Source organism: Gymnoscopelus microlampas (genome assembly GCF_963454915.1).
Source record: "Gymnoscopelus microlampas genome assembly, chromosome: 13".
Taxonomy (NCBI): domain Eukaryota; kingdom Metazoa; phylum Chordata; class Actinopteri; order Myctophiformes; family Myctophidae; genus Gymnoscopelus; species Gymnoscopelus microlampas.
Genome location: NC_139950.1, coordinates 36,387,402 through 36,414,969, shown reverse-complemented (window position 1 = coordinate 36,414,969; position 27,568 = coordinate 36,387,402).

Here is a 27,568-nt window from a genome sequence, read left to right as displayed (position 1 = left end):
GACAAGGAAATCGAGAGTATAATGTCTATACAGATTGGACAGCACACCAGTAACACCCGTTGAGAGCTGCACCACCCTTACACCAAAGGGTGTAAGGGTGGTGGGTGAGGTGTGTGGGTGAGGAGGCAGGCTAGTGCCTGCCTCCTCACCCACACACCCTTCACAAACACTAAAATGCGTTGGAATATACTTTGCTAAAAAAAAAATCACAAAAATTATTATTGTGATTACTCAATCCAAGCCAAAAAGGTGTCAAACAAAAATGATCTTTAACCACAGCGTCCATATTGTAACGGCCAAGAAATGCAGTGCAGCGCCCCCAGTCGGAGGCGAACTCATGGCCCACGGCTCACCAGTCCAGCCAACAACCCCCTGCGCCAAAAAAGCTAGCTCCCTCAGTGGAGGAAGTTGTGGCGGAACGTGGTGGACGTCATGCATGTAGGGACGCTACACTCTCCCCTCGGTACGAAGCGCACAGAGGGGACTCGAACCACATGTCAAGGCACAGGGCAGAGTAGCACGATTCCATTTTTGACATCAATGTAGCGGCCGAGAAATGCAGCGCCCCAAGTCGAAGTCGAACTCGTGACCCACGACTCACCAGTCCAGCCAACAACCCCCTGCGCCAAAGAAGCTAGCTCCCTCAGTGGAGGAAGTTGTGGCGCCAAGTAGTGGACGCCATATATTCTGGGGGGCACATTAGCCAAAAATAGCCGATCTACAAGCCCTCAATGCGGCGCAACGGCAAGAGATTTGGTGTATTTGTATTGTATTTTGTCTCCCTGCTCTTCTATTGACACATACAGATCGTGTCAATGGATGTCTCACCTAGACACAGGATCTGACACAAATTTTGACCTGATGCACCACCGAAGAAGAGTACACCCAGAAATCACGTGATCACAACAAAAAAAAAGCTAGTTTCCATTCATGCTGAAGGATTTATAAAAGTAAAATGTTCTCAGTTTTCTGTTGTTTTTGGCCAAAACAAGCCACATTGAATTGGCCATAGCTCTGGAATGGAGGATTGCGACCGCCCCCCCCCCAGCCCCCAGCCCCCAGCCCCCAGCCCCCCGCCGATTCTACCGGACCCCTGTGTGTGTAATGAGGCGATCTCCGTGGTGCGGGCATGCAGTGGCGGAGAATATTCCATGATTTTTCAACTTTCAGGTACAGTAAAATCGCTCGTTTTGCTGGCAAGGGGACGATAAACAATGTTTTAACTCAAGGCAGTCAATATTACACTGTAAATGTTTTTTTTTTAATCAATTGTTTTTATTATCATATCAACAATACAATTATGTTTGTATCATTGTATGGACACATTTTTCAACAAATAATAATAAAAATTACACAGTAAATGTTAATTTGACAATGTGGCTGCAGTCCGTGGTATACATGTATTTATGAACCCTGAACATATGACCTAATCACTGCTCATCTGCTATGATATGAGCAGTGATTATATTGGTCATATTTTCAGGGTTCATACAACCCATGAGAGCCTGGTGAAGTTAAAGTGAAACTTAAATCTGCAATTTTTTATTTTTTTGTTTGTATAAAATGTTAATTTTAACCTATGTATATAGTAGCCTATAACTAATACAACTGCAGGTGTGCCATGCTCTTCTATTGTGAAATGTATATCTTGGTCATGTAGTAGGACCACTGCTGGGTGACAAGAGGTACTGCATGAAGCTCAAAGCATATTATCTCAACTCAGCAATACAAATTTTGGCTCCGGGTTCAAATCACCTGACATAGATTTTACGAGGCGTCTTTAAGAAGATCATGGCTTCATTCTCAAACTGCACAAGTACCTTACTGTACCTTCAGTAACTAACTATTGATTAAGATTGGAAAGGGAGGCCACATTGATACTATCCCCTGTCTTGTTCATATTTGTAAAAAAGAAAAAACCTTCTTAAACTAATTTAAAACTGATTTAGAAGGCATTTGCAGAATCGGCTTCAGGTCTTAATGGGATAAATGAGGCCCCAGGAGCTGGGTTTCAGTGCACCTGCTGTGCACCTGTCTCAGTGGCTGTATATAACAGTGGTAGTGGAGAGAGAACAGCCCTGGCTCCATATCAAAAGAGCAATGTGATTTATATCCAGGCCCAGGGCAGGTTAGGGCACTTTTCCATTAGAGAGTTCTTGTCTAAATCCAAACCACATGGCTTTTCAGACATGAGCCTCCTGTGAAGGAGGAAAGAGTGTGTGTGTGTGTGTGTGTGTGTGTGTGTGTGTGTGTGTGTGTGTGTGTGTGTGTGTGTGTGTGTGTGTGCGTGTGTGTGTGTGCAGCAGCGTTTGTGTTTGAGTGTGCACGCAGTAACACCCTGAGTGTTAATTTAACACTGAGAGTGTACGAATGTAACCAAACAGGTCCATTTGGTTTACAAGTGGATAGACGAACACAGAAGATTTTACTGAATGCATTAGCTGTGTGTGTGTGTGTGTGTGTGTGTGTGTGTGTGTGTGTGTGTGTGTGTGTGTGTGTGTGTGTGTGTGTGTGTGTGTGTGCACGCGCGCGTGTGCGTGCGCGCAAGCGTGTGTGTGCGCATTTGCACACAAGCATGAGTGCATGCCTGGTGGGTGAGGGGTATCTCAAATTATTGGTGATATAGCACTCATCTCTGTTTGCACAGCCAGGACTGGTTCTCATATAGGCTCAAATGTCTGCACAACACAGTAGACATGACACCGAGGCCACACTGCTTCAGTCCAGTCAGAGAGCATACAGGGAGAGCAGATAACTGATAATCTGTCAACTGATAACAGATTACAGTGAGTGGAGAGAGAGAGAGAGAGAGAGAGAGAGAGAGACAGAGAGAGACAGAGAGAGAGAGAGAGAGAGAGAGAGAGAGAGAGAGAGAGAGAGAGAGAGAGGAGAGGGAGAGGAAGTGTATGGGACGTGAGGGGGAGTATATTTTCATTGTATTATTGCAGTTTGTGCCATAAGTAGGATAATGAGGGTGAGGGAAATCAGATAAAGACAGAGCATAGAGACCCATTTGCAGTTAACACAAGAGGAAAGAAACCGTGTTTTGGAGTGGGAAGTAATATATCTATATATCAGACGCAGCCACATTGTCTCTGTGTTGACCCTCAGGGATGTGTTCTGAGCCCCCTGCTCTACTCCCTGTACACCGTCACCTACAACTGTGTGGCCATGCACAGCTCCAACTTAGTGGTCAGGTTTGCTGACAACACAGCAATGATAGGCCTGATCTCGGACAATGATGAGACAGCCTACAAGGAGAGAGGTGGAGAACCTGACCCGGTGGTGCCAGGAGAACAACCAGGCTCTCAATGTCGACAACACCAAAGAGCTGATCGTGGACTACAGGAAGAAAGCCATCTACATAGATGGCGCTGCAGTGGAGAGGGTCTGGAAGTGACCCCATTTCTGAACAGGTGGTGAAAAAGGTACATCAACGCATGTACTTTCTCACGTGACTGAAGACGTTCGGCGTGGGCCCCAAGGTCCTACGGGCATTCTACAGAGGTACCACCGAGAGCATTCTGACTGGCTGCATCACTGGGAACTGCACTGACCTCAACCGCGAGGCAATGAAAAACGGTCATGAGGACAGCCGAGCGCATCAGTGGATGTGATCTTCCCACCACCCAAGTCATATACTATGAACGTTGTGTCAGCAAAGCTGGCAGAATCATCAAAGATCGTGCTCACCCCAACCATGGACTGTTTGAGATTATGCCAAATGGAAAGTGGCTCCGCAGTCACAAGGCCTTTAAATACCCCCTACACCCCTTTCTAATTGATTTGTTGTTGAATGCTGCTACAGGAACCCAACAAAAAGGTTAGGCACCTCACTGCATGGTACCACAACAACCTCTGCATTTATGTCAATGAGAAAAAGGAGTTTCTCACTGACTTTAGGAGGATGGGAGGCAACCCTGCCCCCCTTCAATCTAGTGTAAATTGATGATTGAGTAGCTGTGGAGAGGGGTCAGCAGCTTTTAAATTCCTGGGAGTGACCATCACTCAGGTCCTCATATGGATGGATCACATCACTGCTGTATTTTCTGATAGCTACAGGAAAGCCCAATCTGTGCCGCACTATGAGCTTGTAGATCTTCTATTTTTGAATATATATAAGGCCAACATTTTTATCTCAAATCTTTGCTTCTGGGGGTCCCTGGAACAAAATATTTTGAGATAGGGTCGGCGGCCAAATACATGTAATTTTGGGGGTCCTTGACATGAAAAAGTTTGAGCACCACTGATATAGCAACATATGTTTTTTTCAGAAAACTGTTAATGGGTCTCAATGGGTTAACTGGTTGCATAACATATCACAGCGATTGTACAAGGCCCTAAACCACTACAGAGGGTGGTCAAGAAGGCTCTCAGACCATCCTTGAAATACAGCTCCTTCAGTCCTGGGGGTTTGCATAAAGCCTCTGCCTCAGCAGAACAGACAGTATCATCAATGACCCTAGCCACCCAGCACAGGCACTTTTCTCTCTTCTCCCCTCCAGCAAACAATGCATAACTTTGACTTCCTACGCCACTAGATTGATGAACAGCCAGTTAAGGTCTATCTTTGCCTATTAATTGCCTCAAATCCTGGGTTAATCTGTTATATATATATTGATAGACTTGTTATGTTTTATTTATTGTGCTTTAGTGTGTTCTGTCCTCAATGTTTGATGTTTCAGTGCGTGATGTCGGTCTTTAAAGCACATGACTGTCCTCTTTAACTCATTAAGACCTGAGGCCGATTCTACAAATTCAAGAATTCACAAATAAACAGTTTTCTGAAAAACGGTTGTTTCTACATCAGTGGTGCTCAAGCGTTTTCATGTCAAGGACCCGCAAAATGATATGTATTTGGCTACGGACCCCCATCTCCAATTATTTTGATCCAGGGACCCCCAGAGACAAAGATTTGACACAAAGATTTGAGTTAAAAATGTATATATTCAAAGATTTGCACATTGAAAAAAAAATAGTTGATCTACAAGCTCATAGCTATGAGCTTGTATATACAGGTATGTTATTTTTGAATAGCCAAAGTATAAAATCTAAAATGACACGCTTTCCTGGTTTTAATGGGTTACGGTAATTCTGGAGGAAGCATGCAAGTAAGCATTAACATTACAGTACAGTACCGTGGCGCATAATATGTGAGCTCAAGTTTATTGTCACATTATGACAATAAACTTGAACTCAACTGACATGAGACAGAGAGACTTAGATTTAGACGAACACAGATGTGAGACAGTAGACAGAGAGATGGCAGAGAATCAGACGGACTGAAAGACAGGAGAGGGTACAGGCACAGAGCCACTGAGGGCTGTAATCAATCATTATGCGCCTCTACCCCCCCCTTCTCTGCCCCCACTCCCTCTCTCTCACTCTCTCTCCCTCTCTCTCTCTCTCTCTCTCTCTCTCTCTCTCTCTCTCTCTCTCTCTCTCTCTCTCTCTCTCCATTCCTCTCACCATATCTGTCTGTTTATCTTCATAGCTTGCTGAGAGTGAGAGTCGGTCAGCCGGCATTACACGCAGTAGCACTTGCTTTAGCCAATCATTATAACATGACCACAACTACAGTAGCTACCACTGAGAGGGAATTATTTAAGAAGAAGCAACTTTAAGGTACTGTAAGATAAATCATATGCAGTCTGGTTCCAAAGTTGGATAATGGCAAGACATGAGGCTTAATATTTGTTGTTTTGAAAGTTAAACTCACCTTGGTTACTGGATATTTTACATGTACACCTTTGCAACAGGCTGTTTTTTAGGGACACATTCAAGTGTAGCTTCTTTTTGTAAAATTGGGTAATGGATATGATTTTAAATGGATATAACAGCTGGAATGTTTTGTTGTTTTGAAAGTTAAACTCACCTTGGTTACTGGATATTCTACATGTAGACCTTTGCAACAGGCTGTTTTTTAGGGACACATTCAAGTGTAGCTTCTTTTTGTAAAATTGGGTAATGGATATGATTTTAAATGGATATAACAGCTGGAATGTTTTGTAAAGAGCTCATGTGCTACACATGAAATGATGGACTTACAGTTGTGTACCTTCTGACTGAATGTTTGAGAAACAATAATATTTACACTGACCACACTTTGTGGTCAGTGTAGATGGATAATGATTAGGGCAGTAGGACCGTAATGAACTAATCAAAAACACTGCTGCAGTGTCAAAGGAGCCGAACAAAAGTAAATGTTACTCTTATGTACCTGCTAACAAGTCGTAACAAATACGCCTAAAGAACGTTGAAACTTGAACAAATTTGTAAAATGTTGTTTGCCACACTCACATACAATCATGCAGAAACCAGCATTTTAAGGTTGGTGAGTTTGAGAACTGAACATTCTAATGAGAGTTTATAAGATATGTGCATGGGGGGGGGAATCTACAAAAAAGACTAATCAACTAACGACCTATCAACTAACGAGCATCAACTAACTAATTATAACCGAACGACTAGGAGGGGCTAGCCCCAGTAATAATATAATATTAATAAGCCATGGGATCAAAAATCTATTCCAATCCTTAATGGGGTATTGAAACAGTGACACTGAGGCTACAAGGGGTTGTTGCCAATCAATAATTAACTGATAATTTGTTGTTAACACTCAATTATCCTGTCTGCTAATTCTTCTTTAATGCAACATAAATGCACAAAATTATCTTCAAACAGGAAGAGTAAGTAAGCAGAAAGCAGAAAAATGGTAAGCAATAAGAAGCTAATTTATCATATAAAATACTGATCATCAAATTGAAGTAGCAAAACTGCCCATTTATGTTCTGTCCAATTCTAAGGAGTAGAGCTAATCAGGATTTCATTGGGTCCCTGTACTCAAATAATATGCACTGATAGTTCTGTAAAACATCTTGGTTTTAGAGCATCCATCTAATGGCATTTTATTATGTTATGCCTCTAAATGTTGTTCCTTGATCATGACCTTTACAAGGGTTTACAAGACAGTGTTTCTGTTGTTATTGGCAGTGACTTTTAGCTAAGCCAAAGTAATGCTATGTCTGGAGTCTGGAGGGCACACACTTCTTGAACCCCTGGTATCAAGGTCAACCTGATAAACAACCTTGCCCACATAAGTTGGGGTTTGGGTCTGTGTTTTTGTGCGCCTACATACCGATGTGTGCTGTCTATTCATTCTTGAATAGACAGTGATTTCTTATAATTGTGCCAAAATGTGTGTGTGTGTGGGTGTGTGTGGGTGTGGGTGTGTGTGTGTGTGCGTGTGTGGGTGTGTGTGTGTTGGGGAGGAGAGGGGGGGGGGAGTGTACAGTACATGTTATGCATTGTGACTGTCCACAATCAATGTTGCGTTGCCTTGGAACCAGCATCCTCAGCCAATGTCCCTTTGTCTGTCCCCCTCGCTCCAATGAATTATTTGTGTCGGAGGGGCTTTGCCTTTTAGAGTAATCAGAGAGGGCTAAATCCCCAGCAGTTTAGATTTCTTTCAAGAAAACATATTTATAAGGCATCGGTAAGTAATAAAGACGTAGATAGAAATGAAGGAAAGTAAAAGGTCTTTAAGTCCATTCAGTGAAAACAAACCTTATTTTAATTAGCTAAAGGGTATTTCATATTAAGTGTGTGTGTGTTTGTGTGCGTGCGTGCGTGTGAAAGAGAGCATGCATCACACCATGACAGCCTGTTATTACCCATTCAAATGTATTATACAGCTCTGGTAAAATATGATAAGAGAGTTATGGAGAGAGTGGGAGGCATGACTAGCGCATACAGACACACTCCACTTGGCAATTATACATTCTCTAAAGATGTGTCTGACTGACTGACTGACTGACTGAGGCACTTGTGGACGGTAGTGATGTGCCGTTCATGAGCGATTCGTTCAAAAGAACTAGTTCATTGCCGCCAACGTTGAACGAGCTCGTTCACTTTCTGAAACTGTTACGTTCACTCGCGACGTAAAAAAAACGCTCCCGCGATGGTGTTTTACACACATTATGAAACATACATTAACCACTTTAGCCCTATTTTATACATACTGTAGGCTATTTGAAAATAGCAGATCTACAAGCTCACAACGCGTCGCATCGCGACGCGTTATGAGCTTGTAGATCGGCTATTTTCAAATATGTTAGTACTTTTACTTTTGGTACTTTAAGTGTATATTTTGATGCCAATACTTTTGTACTTTTACTCAAGTACATTTTTAACACTAGAAAATAGCGTTACTGAACGAGAACGTGAACGAATCATTTGAACGAATCATTGCCGTGAACGCGAGGGAAATCGTTCGTTCACTGAAATGAACTTTTTTTTCCCACCACTAAGGCAACATACAAACACACTGAGGTTTTAGTGTAGCAAAGGAGAGCGTACTAGGCGTCAGTGATTTACAATAGCAGCAGTAATCAACAGTAATACTTCTCCTGTTGTCAGTGTTGGGCTGTAAATTGGGAGGTGGTGGGGTGTGGTGGTGGTGGTGGTGGTGGAGGGGGAGTTGATGAAAAGGGAGACACCATTCACTAGTCACAAGGTCACATACCATCCTTATCAGTCCTGTTCTCTCTTCCTCTCCACAGACTCCCTGTGAATGAGACAGTGAAAGCGGTGACGAGCTGTAACACGAAATAAATGAGTGACAAAATAAAGTAGACTGGACTACATTTTCCTACTATACCAGGACCTGGATAAGTGTCAATATATTTCCAAACTGTGCTTAATATATTTAGAAAAATATAACATGATAATAAAATAGGTAACCAAATGCGCTGTAACACGCGCTGTGGGCTTAAGAGCCCTTCCGGTGAAAGATGTTGCCTAATGATGTAGAAACATAATCATTTAGCGTGTCAAATATGGACCAAAAAAACAAATACAAATGTATACTGAACAATTAAAAGTAGACTATGCAATGGCTACAGGCACGATTGATTTCTTGGCAAAATGTGTAGGGAATTGGACACGTACCTGCTAGAACTAAGCTCAACACAGAATGCTGATAAACAGGTAAAGATAAAACAAGTGTCAACACAAGCCAAATGTATAAATAGAGATGTCTTGAAAATAGCCTATATGCATAGGGCTGAAGTGGTTAATGTATGTTTTGTTATAATAATCAAAATCTACAAAGTAACTAGTAACTAAATATTTCAAATATTTGTAGTGGAGTAAAAAGTACAATATTTGCCTTTGAGATGTAATGGAGTAGAAGTAAAAGTATTGACAATTGGAAATCTTCAAGTAAAGTAAAAAATCCTCAAAAGTGTACTAAAGTACAGTACTTGAGTATGTACTTAGTTACTTTACACCACTGCCTCCTAGATCATTGGTTCTCAAAGTGGGGTCCGGGGACCCCAGGGGTACTTGAGGGGTTCCAGGGGGTCCCCAGCTAAATGATGGACAGGGACCAAATGGACCCTTATGGGTCTGTAACTCTGAGAGTGTACAAATGGAACCAAATGGACCCTAACGGGTCCATTTGGTTCCATTTGTACACTCTCAGAGTTAAATTAACATTGATTTTACAATGTGAATTGGGGTCCCAGAGATAGAAATGCCATTAAATGGCGGTTCGTAGCCTAATGCATGTCAAACTGGGGGTCCTTGAAATTAAAATGGTTGAAAAATCACTGCTAGAGCTGTAAAAAATCTTCTCTTGTGGGGAGTCCCTGGCTTATCTTTTCAAATGGGGGTCCGCGGGCTAATAAGTGTCAATTTGGGGGTCCTTGACATGAAAAAGTTTGAGAACCACTGTCCTAGATTACACCACAAACCATCATATAAAACGAAGATACAGAACAACTTTTGCCTGTAGATAGCATATGAGGAGAGGAAAGGATAATTGTTTTGACTGCTTCCCTTGTGTTTACCAGTCGCGACAGCATGGCTGGCATCATTTTCAGTTGTTGTTGTTGTTTGTGCCTGTGGACAGATATTGTCACCGTATAGCATCACATCAGTATAAGATGCAGTCACTACCACGAAACTTTAAATGTGTGTAGTTCAGATCACGATGCAGGCTGAATTCCAAGATGGGCTCGGTCAGAGGAAGGGTGCTGGAAGCAGGGGGTCAACAGTTACTGGCTAGCTCAGCTGATAGCATTGTTACAGCATACTAACATTCCAGTGGACATTTCTCAGTAAACCGTAGCGTGGATTAGAAGAGGATTTTCAACTATTTTGACCAGCACCTCAAAACGTAGTTTTCATTCTTCCTTTGATTATGTCGTTATTGAATCACATTACTCTGCCCATAAAGTTTCTTCACTCCCTCTCTGTCTCTGTCTCTCTCTATGCTCATGCAATGTGTTCAACATAGTCTAGGGCCCCTGTTGGCAAAACATGACCACTTTTAGTCCAGAGTAGGGCCCCAGTGCTCAGGCTATATGCTCTATAGCATTGGTTCTCAAAGTGGGGTCCGGGGACCCCCAGGGGTACTTGAGGGGATACCAGGGGGTCCGCAGCTAAATGATTTATAGGAACCAAATGGACCCTTATGGGTCTGTAACTCTGAGAGTGTACAAATGGAACCAAATGGACCCTAACGGATCCATTTGGTTCCATTTGTACACTCTCAGAGTTAAATTAACATTGATTTTACAATATGAATTGGGGTCCCAGAGATAGAAAGGTCATTAAATGGGGGTCCGTAGCCTAATGCATGTCAAACTGGGGGGGGTCCTTAAATTACAATGATTGAGAATCACTGCTAGAGCCGTAAGAATCCTCTCTTATGGGGGTCCCTGGCAAATCTTTTTCAAATGGGGGTCCGCGGGCTAATAAAGTGTCAATTTGGGGGTCCTTGACATGAAAAAGTTTGAGAACCACTGCTCTATAGGTTCATAGGGAATCCGGTCTGCTCTGCTCTGTGAAGTATAGTTATTTTCTCAGGACTGATTTGCTCCCAGTGCATTGTCCTGCTTATACCACAGCTAACTTACAAAGTAGTTAATGATTGGTTAGAAGTTTAGAAACAAATTGATTGATTTAATACTTTATCAGGCAAAAATGTAAACAGCACAGAGCTACAGTAACACACTTGGGCTAAGAACACAACCATGATCATCACTGAGAGAAGAAACACAACCTGTTGAAGTGTTACCTATAGCTAGGAGTAACTCAGCTATCGCCATCAAGTGGAAGTATTCAGTTATGCTGCAGCTGTCAAAATCAGCTGTAATTTCTTGTTAACCACTTAAACCCTATATAATTAGTTGACCGCGGAGTCCCTCAGGGGTCTATACTAGGCGTCCTCCTTTTTCCCTCTACACTAAATTCTTTGCGGCAAATAGCCGATGTGCAGTATGCCAATGTCTAGGTAGTACAGTAGTTTCTGTTACATCAAACAACGACTGTCCCTTTATTTTAACGTGTCGGTAGTTGTTATAACAGTTGGCTTTCGTTGTAGCAATATACCACACAGCCAACTCATTGAGAATTCCGTCATAGCCTATATACGACGGTGTGGACTGGCTCATTCACAGACGCTTACAGTTATGATGATCTTGCCACATTTATGCTACAATCGTGGACATTTCATCCCACCGTTAAGACAGTTAGACGAGGCTATTCTCTCTCTTTTTATCTCCTTTTCTTCCCTCTGTTCCTATCTCCACCAAGGCTACACACAGTTATTTACAGAGCAGTCATGCACCTCGGCTCGTTTCCACTAAACTCTGAATCTATTTATAGTGTGTGTTTGTGTGTGTGTGTGTGTGTGTGTGTGTGTGTGTGTGTGTACGTGCGCTCAGAAAATACATCCTGGTAGATTGCCAGTCCACATGAAGTTGTATCTTTAGTTCCACTGCCTGTTCTGATGATCCCAGTTCATTTGCAGAGGGACATAATGTAATGGACTAAGAGAGAAAGGGTTATGTTTTGGTTAGAAGAGGCCATTTGGGAGTAATGTTGGACTGCAGCAAATAGAGAGGAGGGAACAGAACATGTATTGCTCGCTTTCAGTCCGTTTCCTGTGTGTGTGCTCGCTCGTTGATAACAGCGTATCCAGTTTGAATGCTTATGTGAATATGAAGTTGAACATTGTCATTTAACCGAAAAGCATCATTTTAGATTTTAGTGTTGGCCATTAAAAAATAGCAGATATACAAGCTCACACGCTTGTACATCTGCTATTTTTGAACATCAGATTGGGGTCCGCGGCCAATATATATCAATTCGGGGGTGCTTGGCAGGAAAACGTTTGAGAACTACTGATTTAGAAGGCATTTATATTGGCCTCAAGACTTAATAGGTTCAAATCAGGACCTTTTGTATGTCTTTGCAGTGAGGAGAGGAAAGGGAACAGAGAGTGGAGACTTCGAAAATGTGTAAGCGTGTAAAAATGTGTAAAAAAATATTTAGTTTTAACTCATTCACTGAATTATTTCTGGCCGCGTTTGCCCACTGCCAAGATTTTTCATTGAAAAAAAAAAGTACTCAGGAGCCGAGATACAGAATTTTTAAGTTTAAAGTTAACAAGGAAGTGGATGGGAGTCTAGATCTTCGAAAAATCATATCTCCTTGGTCTTTGGGTCAAATAAAAAAAAAAAAAAAGTAAAAAAAAAGAGGTTGTTTTAGTCGTTCTAGGCAGGCATGGCTTATGGGACAGAAGTCGTTTTAGTCGTTCTAGGCAGGGAATGAGTTAATAGCGCAAAAATAGGGATGTTAGGGAAAAGGTTAATGTGACTATTTTAAGTAATGCCTGGGTGTTGAGTTCTGAGAAAGAATCTGGGGAATTGAAATGATGATGAGAAACGGAGAAGTGTGTGTGTGTGTGTGTGTGTGTGTGTGTGTGTGTGTGTGTGTGTGTGTGTGTGTGTGTGTGTGTGTGTGTGTGTGTGTGTGTGTGTGTGTGTGTGTGTGTGTGTGTCCATTCATGGATTGGCAGTGAGAGCAAAGTTGGCCGACATGCTTTCACAGATGTGTACTGTTGGAGTTGCTTGCACTAACTTGTCAGGTGTTGTGAATATAAGATCAAAAGGCGCAGACACCAGATGAAAAGCAATAACTCACCAAAGTGTTTCCAATATCTAATCAGATAAACCTGTGTCTAATGCAGTGGTCCTTTTCAAAGTACAGACAGTGAAGAATGAGGCAGCTTTCTTTCTCCAGTTGCATATAATACTAAAAGACTTGAATTAAGAAATGAATGTTGTTGACTCATCACATTGTAGTGTCCCAGACGGGTGAGACTTCCCAGCATGCCCTGAGGCACACCCTATCACAGTTATATAGAATCCTGTATCCTAACAGGAATGATGCCATACCACAAGTTTCCAGTGTCCCATGAGGCCTTTTATGAATTATGGGCATCACTTCCTGTCATTCAATTAATTTGAGTGATCCCTGTCAGTCAATAATAATGTGGGAACACAACCTGACAGAATTCAGAAAGGCTCACATTAGTCTGCCTACTTTCCCTACAAGATCTCCCTCCACACAGCTGATTCACATTAATGATCAATGGCTCTTGACACTTGCTCTTAGCAGTAGCCTATAACTCCTGTCCTGTGTTTCATTCTTACTGGCTGCTGTTGCTGCTGCTGTGGCACCTGAATCGTTGCATGGGGATTAAATGGTGTTTGTTAAGTGACTTCAGCGCTTGATAATAAGCATTGATCATTCATTTTAATCAGCTGTGTGGAGGGAGATCTTGTAGGGTAAGTAGGCAGCCTAATATGACCCTTTTTGAACAGGAAGTGTTGCCCATAATTCACACACCCCCTTCCCCCCAGTAAACTCCCTATGTGGTAGATGCCTTTTATTATAGAGCGTGCCTGCCAACGCGTCGTCACCACCGGGGGGCGCGGCATAGTAGCACAGACATGTTTGATTTGGGCAATGTTAAGGTCAACCTGGTTTATACCCCTCAAAGATGTCCGCTGCTACCAAAAGAGACTTGTTGACGCCCCCTTCAGGATTTTTGGTACGCTCTATAGGCCAACCTGAAAGGAGTTACTCCCGCAGCAGGTTTCCAATTGAATTTTATCATTGGGTTTTAGATACATAACATTACGACAATAAGCTTTGTAGCAAACAAAGGCTGATGATATTAACACAAGATCATCTTTACAAATCAAAACACTTACATGATTTTGGAACCACACAAGGATATAATATACATTTTAAAAGCTTCAAAATTCACGTTTGAGATATTGTTACACCAGACACACATTATGAAGGTGTTGCATGTTTCAGTTCAAATCGGCTGCTGAGCCAATCAAATGAAGCTATGGAAAACTGACCCGGAACAGGAAATGTTTATGCCACCTTCTGGAAAAGGGACAGTTATGACAACCATATGTCTATTGGTTGAATTCTGAAGACCTTCCCATGGACAATTCAGCAAAACTAAGAGCTTATTTTTACTTTTATTAAGATGGAAGGGATCAAGGCTTGTGATGCATTTGGTCTTCAACTCATAAAGTTGGACATTTCAGTTTACCACAAGAAAATTGCACTAGAATGGCCAACTAAGTTGTAAATACTAGTGGTAAACTCGAGCAGGAATTGGCGCTCCTTTGAGTCGTCTGCCTCAACTAGCTCTGCAGGCCTTGCATCATAAGCTATATTTTTGTGTTCTTATTTTTGTAATCATTGTGTGAATAAACAATTTGCATTGATTCAATAACAAGTTCTATGTTTTGGTCATCTCAACATTTCTCTTTTCCTAACAACCTTCATTCCTGTGGGGTTTGTCTTCTGTATTTGAAAGAGCCCACTGAACTGTGGTTTTGATGGTGTTTTCAAATCAAAGAATCAAAGATTTATAAATGAAGTAAAAGTTGTTGTTTTTCTTTTTTTAGGGAAGCTGTGGCTGAGACCAGATTTTCCTGCAACAAAAGAGAGACAGCCTTCTGGTAGGTCCAGACCTCTAACCCAGTGATTCTCAACCTTTTCAGGCTGTGACCCCCAAAATAATCATATCTGAACTGGGGACCCCCCACCCTGACAAGCACTTGGAATGTCGGAGTTGAGGCATTCAATTTAGTTTGACTCGGTTCCACAGATAAATATTGTGAAAAGAGCAGATCTACAAGCTTGTAGATCGGCTATTTTTTTGCCTTTTTCTTATATAATTTGGCCAATGTTTGTTTGTTTGTTGATTACTTTTGATGCAGTAATGGTCTTTTGCTTAGCTTTTTTAATAGGTATTAAAAAGGTCTTAAAAGTCCTTCAATTGTCACTTTACTGTAATCTTCAACATGTCACTTTACATGTTCTCAACCCACAGGTTGAGAACCACTGCTCTAACCAACCTGATCGATTTCAAAATCATTACAGCAAGCATTCAAAGAAAAACACGGGCACATTTTTGTTTTCAGGTACAGTACCTGACCTCATGCTAAAAGAATCCGGAATACCTTTTGATGCTAGAATCCTGATCCCATGTGAGGACTTTAACAGTACAGTACAGTACAGTACAGTACAGTACAGTACAGTACAGTACAGTACAGTACAGTACAGTACAGTACAGTACAGTAGATTGTACAGTATCTACTATAGATGGGATTTATTTAGCCAGATTACATTTACACCTGGAATTGAAATGAGTGTCTGGTCTCTGAATATTCACAGTAGTATGTCCTCTCTAAACATGTCCCACGCTTGGGAAATTGCATGTTTTATGCACTTTCTTTTGTTTCTCAGGAGTATTTTTAGACAAGTCATACAGTACCAAGGAAACAACTGAACAGAAAGCAATTTGATTCAGCTGATGTCATTAATAGGCAATACACTAATTGTTCCGTTGTACCAAATTGCAGACACCTCTTCTGACACAGCCCTAGTATAGATTACCTGAACTACACAGCAGCACAGTGACATATGAAACTATATTTTTCATGAAGCAGGGTACAGTAGCCATATGAGTCCCTTTGGGTCCATTTTTACACTTAACCCATTAAGACCGGGACAGCAACTATGTCATTTTAGATGACATAGTTAGTCAACCACTTACCATTATTTTATACTTTGGCTATTCAAAAATAGCAGATATACAAGCTTGTAGATCTGCTATTTTTTGAAAAATCTTTAAAATGTTAGCAAATCTTTGAACATTTACCTTTTTTTAAGCAAACATTTTCAACTCAAATCTTTGCCAGGGCCAAATACATATAATTTTGGGGGTGAAATTAAAAGAAAAGGCCCAAGAAAAATCATTACACAATGTTGAGGTCATGAGTACTTTCCCTTTGTGACGAGGGACAATGTATATGAGCATATCTGTTCTCAGGTGAAGTCTGGTACTAAAGCCACAATAGGGCAGTGATGTAATTAAAGCACTTAAAACCTATAGTTGGACCCAAGGGTCTATACTAGGTCCACTCCTTTTTCCCTCTACACACCAAATATCTTTGCTGAAAACAGCCAATTTACAAGCTCACACAACGCGTCACATTGCGAGATGTTGTGAGCTTGTAGATCAGCTGTTTCTGCAGAATGTTCGCCCCCAGAATAAGGACGGTATGGGTTCATTAGACCGCACACTTTGGTGCTTACAACGGGGGATGTTCACTTGACAATTTTGACACAGGGGCACATGTGAAATGTAATTGTAATGCCATACGTTTTGTTGACTAATGCCATTTTATTGACTGGGAGCACTTGGAGGCTCATTTTGTTCAAAACCCCCTAGCGATGTGTGTCCACACTAGCATGTCCAGACAGCAGGATATGCAGTCATTGTTTTTGATTAGCGGGATTTCTTTTCTTTTTTTTTTCGAAAACGAAGGAGACAAAACAATGTGTACAACGTCACTAGAGTGGGATGGGTTGACCCTCACACACATGCACACAGGAACAAGAAAAGGAACATGCACACACACACACACACACACACACACACACACACACACACACACACACACACACACACACACACACACACACGTACACACACACACACACACACACACACACACACACACACACACACACACACACACACACACACACACGTACACACACACACACACACACACACACACACACACACACACACACACACACACACACACACACACGTACACACACACACACACACACACACACACACACACACACACACACACACACACACACACACACACACACACACACACACACACACACACACACACACAGGCACACACACAGACACTCCCTGCGTAATTCCTTTGTCTCTCACTCAGTTTCATTTGTTTCCTTTAGCCTTTGGCTAAATACACATGTACTGTAGTTGCCCATCGAAGCAAGTAACAACACTTTTAAACACGTTTAAATCATGTATTTCATCATTCCCTCTCTCATACTCATCACTTTGTCTGATTAGCTGACAGAACAGCAAGTGAGAGAGGGAGTGTTGGGGCATTGAAAACATGCAGATTACAGTACATTACTGGTCTTATTAAAGCAGATTACGGTTGTAATAGAAGTATGATTTGAGAAGTAAATTATAGGACTGTATGGTTGGTTGTTCAGTGAGATGGGATTCAGTGGTGGAAGAAGTACTCACAATTTTTACTTGAGTAAAAGTATCAATACCTCAATGTAGAAATACAAGTAAAAGTCTGGTATTCGGAATAATACAAAAGTATTAGCATCAAAATATACTTCCAAAGTAACACAAGTAAAAGTACTCATTATGCAGAATGTCCCATTTCAAGTTTTTAAAATGTATACAAATATTTTGAAAATAGACTATCTACAAGCTCACATGCGACGCGTTGTGAGCTTGTAGATCACCTATTTTCAAATAGCCTGTATACTGTATATAGAGCTGAAGTGGTTAATGTATGTTTTGTAATTATAATCAAAATCTCCAAAGTAACTGGTAACTAAAGTTTTCAAATAATTGCAGTGGAGTAAAAAGTACAATATTTGCCTTTTGAGATGTAGTGGAGTAGAAGTAAAAGTATTGAAAATCGGAAATGATACCTCAACACACACACACACACACACACACACACACACACACACACACACACACACACACACACACACACACACACACACACACACACACACACACACACACACACACACACACACACACACACACACACAGAGAACAACAGCTCCCTCATATGTATTGTAACACATTTCCTGTTCTACTCTTTTCCACTTTACCTTGTGTGGTTCCTAAATTTAGCCCAGCCCAGGAAAACTGACCGGCACAGGCAGGAAAACTAAGTTGGGAAAGAATTGGAGGAAGTCTACTTGCCATTAAGACAAACAACCCCACACACTGGGTCTAGCAGCACTAGCAGAATAGCTAACTATGTAAGACCGCAAGAGACAAAGGGGTTTAGGGCGGTATAGAGAGATCAAGGGGGAAAAGATTTTGGGGCATCTACAGAAAACGGTGGAATTCTGGGGTTCGTAACAAGTGTGTGGCTATATGCCAGTTTGGTCCTGATGGTGATTTGATGACCTCCAGATAGAGGGTGGATCTAGCCAACGTGCAGACATGTGTGGAAGGTGGATCCAACTGATCTACTGGTAAATATGGACTGGAATCCTTTGGCTAATTGACAGTCTTGGTTGAGGTAAGGTGCTGCTGTTGTTGTTGTTGTAGTTTGAATGAAACTTGAGGAGAGAGAGAGAGAGAGAGACTATGGCATAGCAGTTATACTGTAGCCAATTTACTGTATACTTCATCGTGCCGAAAATAGCTGATGTGAACTTGTAGATTGGCTATTTTCAGTGCACAGCACTTTAGTATGCATAATGCTGAATGTGTTGGATAAAGGTATTTTGTTTGGTAGATTTCAGGCTAGAAGTGTATTTCCATCAGAAGAAATTGTTCAAAATCAAGGGGGTGACTATTTTCATACCTACTATGACATTCTCAGTTGCACCAATCCTACTATTTTTAAAGAAATATCTGTATCTGTTGATCCGTCCCTTGCATAGACGGTAGTGCTCCGTCCCACATGTATAGTTTGTCACTGAAATTTACAAAATGTTGCTTGATTTCTCCAAGAGGAAGCATGCACACTGAAACAATCCTACATATAACTTATGAATAAAGATGTGTAGGAACATTCACAAAGCCAAGCTTAATTTTTATGTTTTCTGCACATTCTACTCCGATGTTTGCGTATATATGCATATTACCATTGAACTGACCTAACAGTATAAACTTTGTACTACTGTGGAGCATTAATTATTGAAGACAGAAAACCAATTAGGTGTTTTTAAATGTTCTCCACAATTTTAGTCATTGCCAGTTCCACCCACATTTTTATAAATCTTTTTTTATTTCAGATGTCAGTGTAGAAATATAGAAAACCAAGGGCAGAGAGAGGAGAGACATGCGACACAAGACAGGTGGTGATTCACTTGGTCCTTGATTTATTTCATTTATTTGATGATTTGCAAAACAGGAATTATTTACATATACATTCATAGTATACTACTTCTTTCCTAGAAAAGATGAGAGAAATGCCGGTGAGGTAAGAAACCCTGGGAGGGCTTATACGAGAACCTCACCGTTTGCATTACATACAATTAGAATGTATTTGTGTATAAAGATACTACTAGGAGCATGGTCTGTGTTCTAGCTGGCTGAGCCACCAGACACCCTGTTCCATGTTTGTGTAGTCACTGCCATCCCCTACTGTTCGGTCTGTGGAGGATGTAAACAATCACATCTCCTCCAAACACATGGAGTGGCCAGCCGATTCTTTTCACCCGACAGGGAGGAGTTTGACGGGAGGGTGTAACACATGTGGAGGAACACGCTATACCCCCCCGTTCCACTTGCTGCTGAACAGGCATCCCGACCAGCCCATAGGAGTCGCTAGTGCAGGTGCAGGTGCAGCAACAGCGAACACCCTCCCAGGAACTTTACCACTGTGCCAAAACAGAGATTTTTTTTGTGTGTGTGTAGACCAAATAATCTGTCTTTTCTTTTAATGAGATACATGCTTGTAGCTTTGATGCTTTCCAGGGAGAAAAGTAAAGAGGGGTATGTCCAGAAAGCCCATTCCCCTCATACCAGGGGCCCGGGCTGAGATAAGAATAAGGAGGTGCACTTCATTGAAATTCCATCCTTCTATCTAGTTGCCACTCAGCTCTCCCTGTCTTTCTCCTACTGTCTGTCTGTCACTCACTACATAGTTGCACGAGAGCCCACTTCAACAGGCACTAGTGTGTTTTCACATAGAGAGACATCCCAGTAAAAGACCCCAACCATGAAACACATGTAGACATGATATATATATATAGATATATAAATATATATAAAATAAGAAACGAACCTGGGGTGATAGGGCCTTCTCAGTGTGTCCAAGGACCACCAGTTGAAAACCCATGATGTACTAGGCAACAGTGTAGTCACTGTAGTTAATAAGTAAAAGGGCAGAGTGACAAAAGTTGTAAACTACTGACTACCAAATACTCAACTTTCTTCAATCTGCCCAGGATTCAATGGGTTTCCCACATGTAAGTTGAGAACACTGTCCATTCTGCTACCACTACAGACACTACACTGTGCATTTAGATATCATACACCATACAGTAAGAACTTCTATAACTTTCACCGGCAAAAAAACTTTTTTTTTATTTTTTGTTATTAAAAAAATAATTAAAAAAATATTACGATACAGTTTGACATCATGACAATACCTATTGTTATGATGTGACAACAATACCTATTGCCATGATGTGACAACAATACCTATTGTCACATTTTAATACCACGATAGGCTATATCGTGGGACAATATATTGTGACACTCCTATAGGTGGGCAGGGTTAATCTTTTTTTTTTAATCACTTGGGGAGGGTCATTGATTATTTGTTTTATTCAAAGGGAGGGTCATGGCATTTTAGATCAGGGCACATACATTTTCTCCAGGGGTACCCTTCTTTAAAAATTGACCTGTTCCTAAGTGGCTAGGCTAGCAGTTTGCATGGGAAGTTTGCAGAAGTAGTAGCTATTCTAGCTAAATCGGGCATTACATTTCTTTTCAATTTATATCGAATATCTTTTTTTTACCTTATAATTTTTGTCCCGCGATTTTGTAACCCTTTTTTCACCCGGTGCCAATTTGCTAAGTGATCCTGGGCACTACACTCCCCCCACCAGCCTAGGGAGGCCAGGGCCGAGCTCATGCCTCCTTCAATGCATGAGAGCCAACTGACCTTCTTGTCACCTGACAGGGGGGGAGTTTCCCTGGTTGGACGTAGCGCGTGGAAGGAACACGTTATTCCAACCAGTTCCCTTCCCCTCCATCAGGCGCCCCGGCTGACCAGGGGGAGGCAGTTTAGTGACCAGGATTACTACATGTTTTTGTGAGGGTATTAACTACCCTAGGAGACACGGGGAGAACATGCAAACTCCACACAGAGTAGGCCTTTTTGCCAACCCCCACCTAGGGTATGGGCGCTGATGACGCGGAGGAGAAGACACGCCCCCAGCGCTACCGACTGCGTGACCGTTATATCGAATATCTTAACAATGAGATTGAGCCAACAGTTCAGTTTTGTTTCTCTATGTGTTCAGTTTGGGAAAAGTTATCTAGCGCTGACTGGACTGGCTGAGTAAACAGGGAGTCTGTCTCTGTCAGACCCCCTGTATTTGCAGGAGAACAGAGAACACTTGCAGGAAAGATTACTTTGAGAGCGAAATGCCCCACAATATGAATACATTTTTATGTTTTATTTTGATGGTAACTGTTGTATAATCCCAATATTACACTCAAGGGTGGCTTTGCCGTGATTATTGGCACTTAAGTGACACTTGCGGAACTCGGCTCCGCCTCGTTCCTGACTGCATCACTGTCGTGCCAATCATAGATATCTATGTGCAACAGGTTGCACTGACTGTTTCAGTGAACCGCGCCCCCATCACTGACCAGCCCCTGTTTCACTAAGAAATACGTCATCATATGGTCTTAAAATGCCATTTCAGCTGGTATTTAAAGTGTCAATGATTTATCAGTTAATCAAATAGCATAGTGGCATACCCCAAACGGTGGTTTAGATGTGGCTTGAATAGAATCCCAGGGAGAATGAATAGGTTTTATACTGTATCAGTGATGCAAACACACACCAAAACACATTTTTGGTGTGTGTTTTGTGCATGCGTGTGTGTGTGTGTGTGTGTGTGTGTGTGTGTGTGTGTGTGTGTGTGTGTGTGCGCGCGTGCATGCGTGCTTGCGTGTGTGTGTGAGTGAGAGACAGACAGACAGACAGACAGACAGACTTGGTTTTGTGTGTCACTGCGACCTGTAATGACATATTGAGTATATCGGTGTTGCCAGATTTTGCGAGAGAAAGAAGCAACTAGGTCTATGAAAACAAGCCCAAAAGAAGCAACTAGGCTACATGAGCACTTTAAACGTTGGATATTTGAAAATAGTAGATCTACAAGCTCATAATGCGTCACGATGCGACGTGTTGTGAGCTTGTAGATTGCTATTTTCAAAATAAAAATGTAAAACATTTTATTTATTTATTTTGACAGCAACAACACAATACTGGTACAGGGGTCACAAAATACTTTTATATTCGGGGGGTCGTGGACAAATACTTTTTAATTTGAAGGGGGTCCTTGACAAGAAAATGTTTGACAACCACTGGTTTAAACAACATTAGGAAACAAGCCCAAATAAGCAACTCCACTTTAAAAACGAGCCCAAAAAAAAAAAGCAACCCACAACTACCGATATTTTCAAGCAACTTTACAGAAAATGTAATAAGCAGACCTGGCAACACTGGTCTATATCACTGTCTCTGGCCCTGTCCACCATGGTTCCATCTGTGCCTACGTAACAAAATCACTCATAATGTAACAAACACCAGTATAATGATAGAAAATGACTCCATTAGCCAGGCCACGTGGCGCATTGAAGAAGATGTGTATGACTGTCAGTTGCAGAGAGACACACAGGGAAACAACCCAGATACAGTGCTGAGTACACAGTAAAATCCTCTAAAGCATCTGTGTCATTTTAGATTTTAGTGTTGGCTAGTCAAAAATAGCAGATAAAAAGCAGATACCAGATATAAGATATAGATATGTATATGGTAGATCTGATATTTTTGAGGAAATCTTGAACATATTTGCATATCTTTGAATATATTAAAAAAATATTTTAAAGCGAATGTTTTTAACTCTTTGCTTGTGGGGGTCCCTGGAACAATATATAAGATGGGGGTCGGCGGTCAAATGCATAGCAAGTTTGAGAACCACTGATATAGCAACATAGGGTTTTCTGAAAACTGACTGGATTTAGAAGACATTTTTTGAATCAGCCTCATGTCTTAATGGGTTAACCCTTACAGGTCCTTTGAGGTCAGTTTTTTACACTACCAGAGTTAAATTAACACCGGGTTTTCCTTGCAGATACATGTGTATGTACTGTAACTGGGTTACACAAAACACACAAGGCAAGAAGGACATACACATGCAAGCACACAAACTGTAAACCAACCGTGCAAACAAGCACGCAAGCGTACAACACACAAAACTGCAGAGACGCACTGAAGATGCTGCGAAGATGCTTTTTACACGGGGTGCTAATGATTCTCATAAACCCACAACTTAGCAACATATGAGTGCTTGAATGCTCCATTGATGTGTCCAAACCTGAGCGAGTTTATGAGTGTGTAAATTGCGAGAATTCAGCTGAAGTTCAAAGGGTCAGAACAACTCACAATAACTAGCACATTCATACACGTAATTAACGCTTAATTAGTGATGAACTAATGATTTACATGAATTCATCATGAATTCCTGTTAATTAATGGTGAAATCACTATGACTTAGCCAAAGTTAATGTAGCATTAGTTAAGGGCCACACGTGGTGGGTTTGTAGATCTGCTTTTTTTCGGTGGCTTCTATGCCCAGGATGAGTGCTCACAGGCGGGTAGGAGTAGCGAGGAGAGTTGGTCTCTGGTGGTGTTTGTTCCAAAACTTCCATGTGGTGCATGGCTGTGTATTAGGCTGACAGGGGTCTCCCAAGTTGGACTGGCTCACTGGATAGGCCCGGTGGTCCTATCCGGGGGACCCCCAGGTGGGTCATGGTTTTCATCATTAGTTAATCATTACTTATGCTTCATATCATTCTGAACTAAATGTTAAGTAATTATTAATTACTTAATTCATTATAATAATTAATTGAGGCTTAAGGAAAGTCCAGGATCCAGCAGCACCCAGACTGGGATTGAGTACTAGGTTTCTTAGCTTGATATCAAGTCTGGAGGGGACTATGGTGTTGTACTACTGTAATGTACAGCATTCTCACATAGGAATTCCTCTTCTTCAGGTGGAAGGGTGTAGTGTGCATGGGTTTTCAACTGGTGGTCCGTGGACCACTGGTGGTCCGTGAAGGTATTGCATGTGGTCCCTGACCATGCATTTACTAATGTAGGAAAGTGAAGATTTGTATTTTATTTTTTGGTGACGTATGATGACGTGTCAATGTTGTCAGTTAGTGGGAAGTCTGATGTCAAGAACTTCCATAGAGATTGGAAGATTAGAATCCCAAGATAAATTGTACCGGATTGCATGGTTGAGTCAACGTTATTAGGAAATGTTCCCATAATCAATCGCATGTGTCTGCTTGCCCATACATATGTTGCAATGAATCAGTTAACATGAGTTTAATATGGAAGGTTAAGAGAACAGAATAAGGGCAACCATGGGAAAGGAATAGATCAGTGGTTCTCAATCTTTCTGGAGCTCTGGACCACTAGCATATCTCAGTTAAATAATGACTGTTAAGGACTTGATTTAATTCACCTCGAATTAACACATTAAATTAAGCCCTTAACAGTCAATATTTCATTAAAGCTTTTTCCTTATACACCACGCCCATATCCCCCCTCCCAACACAACAGTGGTCCCCAGGTTGATTCTCAGTCAGGGTGGTGGTTGTTTCATAATTAGTTGAAAACTGTGTAGTGCATGGGGTAAGGGAACCCCCAGGGGGTCCTCATAGTAACTACTCGGGGTCCGCCAAATCTTTGTGTGATGAGGAACATTAGCTGGAAATGGCAGATCCGCTTGTAGACCGGCTATTTTCGGAGAGTTGGTGTAGAGGGAAAAAGAGCAGACCAATGGTCAAGTTGACTAAATATTGAGGGTTTAAACGGTTAACATTAGCACAAATCCAACATATTAATAGAAAGGATACTGTACGTCAAACAAGTTTATGAAGCTATCTATGAAATCTAAAATAATCTTCAACATAATTGTATACAAGTAGTGGGGATCCCTGCTTCATCTCTCTCTCTCAGCTAAGGGGTCCTTGGCCTGAACGTTGAAGACCCCCGGTGTAGTGTGTTGTGTTGTGGCTATGGCATGTTGGTGGGGATCTATGGTACGTGACAACCTGGTGTTGATCAGCTCTTTGACGCTGCTCACCATGGGGGTGACTATGGGTTGGCAGTTATTTAAACCAGTTACCTGACTTTTTTTTTTGGCACTGGAATTATTGTTGCTGATTTGAAACATGAGGGTTCTCTACCCTCAAGGAGGTATTAGTTCATATCTGTGACAACTCCTGATAGCTGTGTTGCATAATGCTCTGAACACCCTTCCTGGAATGCAGTCTGGTCCTGCTGTCTTGCACATGTTAACTCGCTGGACAAATCTTTTGTAAATAAGATACAGCAATAATGCTTCGTTCACATTGGCAGATACAAAAGATACAAAGCTACACAGAATAATTTGTAGCTTTGTAGCTGAAGTTGGAGCCAGCTCAACTTTTTTTGTAGCTTTGTAGCTGTTGTAGCTTGTGTAGCAGCTACAAATGTCAGATGTATATCTTTGTATCTTCATGTTGCCGGCTTCCATTGAAAATGAATGGTAGCCTGAATCTGTGTAGCTGCCATGTGGATGCAGCATTACTGGAGTGATCTGTGGTGCCTGTCCAGCTTTGGTTAGCTGTTTTGGGGTTTTTTTCTCCGTGGAATCGGGGGGTGGGTGTCCAGTCGTCTCAGCTTCATCCATTGCACCACTGGTGACATCACTGCTGGTCACCATGGCGCTGGTGGCGATACAAAATGTATCAGTCTACCAGAAGACTTTTGAAGCAAGCCTACTGAATTCCATATCAAACAACAGGCAATTAACCACTTGAACCGTATACATAGTTGACTGGAGTCTCCCAGGGCTCTATGCTAGGCCTCCTCCTGTTTTTGCTCCAAACACAATGAGTTTGCTGACAACATGTCACGTTGCGACGGGTTGTGAGCTTGTAGATCTGCTATTTTCACCCATGTTTGCCCCATAGTAAAGGACGCAAGGGTTAATATGGTTAATGTGGAGTACACACACACACACACACACACACACACACACACACACACACACACACACACACACACACACACACACACACACACACACACACACACACACACACACACACACACACACACACACACCAAGAAGCCAGCCAGCTGTCAGCGTACGGGTGTGACTGGTGTTGTGTTCCTTCCAACGTGTGTCTGGTGGTCAGCTCTGGTCATCATGCATATTCCTTGTGTGTGTGTGTGTGCGTGCGTGCGTGCGTGCGTGCGTGCGTGCGTGCGTGCGTGCGTGCGTGCGTGCGTGCGTGCGTGCGTGCGTGCGTGCGTGCGTGTGTCTGGGGGTGTGTGTGTGTTTGGGGAATGAGAGGTCACATGTCATGGTTGCTCCATTGCTGCTGCCACTGCTCCAGGCAGCAGGCTGCTGTGTTTACCAACAGGAGAGGAGGAAAGCAGGAGGAGGAGAGGAGAGGAGAGGAGGAGGGGACAGCGTAGCATAACGTGTACTCTATCATGGGAGTTTCTCACGTCAGTAGCCAGTTGCAGCCTGCTGTATCTCGCAGCCGGGTCTTCTAATCTATCCTATACTACACACAGTAGGCTGGCTCAGCTGGGTCTTCTATCCTGTATACTACACACAGCAGGCTGGCTCAGGGAGGAATATTGTCCTGCATGGATGTTAATGCCCTTTATAGGGTAAGTTTTAAGTGTTGGTGAAATACAGTAGGTGGGTTTTTATATATATTGCGTGTACGTGTACGTGTGCGAGTGCGTGTGGACTTTGTCCTTGCTGTTTACTATCTTTCTGTGCTGCTGCGGCTGTGGAAGTGGTGTATAGTGGTGTATAGTCCCTTGCTGAGAGGTTGACTTTAAGACCTTCAAGGTTAGTCAGGGAAATGTTATTTGGGCTTGCACTCCCCCTGTATGTCATTGTTTCTCGTCTATTTGGGTGATAGTAGAGTGTGAACCTGAGGTCAAATACAGTACAAGTGAGACAGGATATAGTATATTTATAGTTCTCTATCCGTCTATCTGTTCCGTACTTACGTGTAGTACTTGTCTATTTCTGTCTCCCTTGTCTGTTTCTGTCCCTCTGCCCCATCTCAATATCCATCTATCGGTCAATCTTCCCGTATCAATCTGGCGACCTGTCTGTCTGTCTGTCTGTCGGTCTGTCTAGTATATCTTTGGCTGTTTATTGTCTTTGTCTGCGTGCATGGTTCTCAGATATGTGTTTTGTTTTTGATTTTAGTAGTGGATTAGAGGCCAGTGTGGCACAACTCCAAGAGACTCTGTGTGCTTCAACACGTGGGAGGTGTGTGTGTAATACTATATATTTAGGG